Here is a 1,884-nt window from a genome sequence, read left to right as displayed (position 1 = left end):
TTTTCACAAATAACACTGGTGCGCCCCACGGGGAAATACTTGGTCTAATAAAAACCTTGTCGAGGAGTTCTTGCAGTTGGGACATCAGTTATTTCATCTCGGACAACGCTAGACTGTAAGGCGCTTTTGTGACAGGTTGGGCTCCTGGCACTAAATCTATATGGAATCTTTCTCTCGCTCCGGTGGCAACCCCGGAAGATCCTCAGGGAATACTTCTGGGTAGTCGTGCACGATAGGAACATCTTTCATTTCTTTCGTCTCGGCCGTAGCGTTGACAACATACGCCAAGTAGGCACCGCACCCTCGCCTTAACAAACCCTCAGATTTAATCATCAAAATGACATTAAGCCCAGAACTTTCCTTATCCCCATAAACCGTCACCGCACTACCATCCAAGACTTTAGCTTTATTATCCTACTCTTACACACTATCTGAGCTTCATACTCGGACAACCAATACATTCCCAAAACCACATCGAACCCTCTCAAGGTCATAACATACAAGGTAATAGGTAACTCATGTCACTCTAACTCTATCTTATAGTCCTTAACCATTTTCATTATTTTAACCGAAGTGTCATTAGCGATTTCTACAATAAATGTTTCAGACACTCGGCAACATTTCATTTTAGCTAGTTTACTAAATGTCGTAGCTACAAAACTTCTATTCGCACCCGAGTTAAACAATACTGAAGCGGAAATACTGTTTACTAAAAAGGTACCAGTCACAACATCCGGAATCTGTCTAGCTTGTTCTTGGTTCAGCATGTAGGCTCTAGTCCTTGGCCTAGCTTTATCACCATCCTTCTTCCCACTTCCTCCAGCTTCACCCTCTTTTCATGCTCAAGCAAAGTGACCCTTCTTACGGCACTTGTAACATGCGGGTTTTGCAGTACAATCTTGAGCATAATGCCCCACCTTCCCGCACTTCTAACAAGTATTCGCACCAAACTTGCACTCACTAGCATGAGTCTTTCCACACTTATAGCAAACGTCCGAACCCTTACTCCATCTGCACTCGCCACCATGTGCCTTTCCACAAGTCTTGCACGACTTCTTCTCCCATACCCTCTGCTTCTTATCCTTAGGGTCCCACAACTGAGTACCGAGTCGTTTAACAGGGTTGACACACTTTTTGTCCTTCTTCTCTTCCACCACCACATCATCTGTCGACAGATCATCGTAAACCATTTCTGCGAGTCTTACAGCAGAATCGAAGTTACTAGGTCTACCAGCCTTGACCAAGACGCGAACATTCTGCGGCAGTCCCCTAAGGTAACACTTGATCCGCTTGGCCTCAGTTTTCACCATGTCTGGCACCAACCTTGACATGCGGTTGAATTCAGTGGTGTATTCGCGGTGTGTCATCTTACCCGCCTTCAGACTCAAGAACTTTATTTCAACCCTTTCAACCTTCGCATCCGCACAAAACCTCTTCATCACTAATTCCTTTAGATCGTCCCACCTCATAGCTTTGATCTCTTCTGGACTCTTCCTCTGCTCAATTGACTCCCACCAGTACATTGCTTCATCACCGAAAGATTGGGTTGCATAACCCACGGCTTGGTCGGGACGACACTCGCTAATGCGGATAACCTTGTCCATAGTGGTTATCCATTGGAGAGTAGCGATTGAGTCTCCCAAACCAGTTAGCTTCGGCGGATCGCAGCCTTTGAATGACTTATAGTTGCACCCACCTCGGCCTCTCTTTCGGTCATCAACCTTCACCAATCGAACTTCGCTTGCGTCACCCTTCTCTCCTTCATCATCTTTCTTACTATTCTCCCCAGACTTCTCAGCAGACCTTTCAGGATTCATGTTCTTCACAACAGTTGCTACAACTTGAGCAATGACAGCTTGAACGGCAGGGTCAAGTTGATACCCT

The sequence above is a fragment of the Bidens hawaiensis genome, unplaced genomic scaffold (assembly GCF_021521415.1).
Source record: "Bidens hawaiensis isolate Kalapana, Puna unplaced genomic scaffold, B.hawaiensis_p1.1 tig00056068_1, whole genome shotgun sequence".
Classification (NCBI taxonomy): domain Eukaryota; kingdom Viridiplantae; phylum Streptophyta; class Magnoliopsida; order Asterales; family Asteraceae; genus Bidens; species Bidens hawaiensis.
This window is presented reverse-complemented; position numbering follows the sequence as displayed.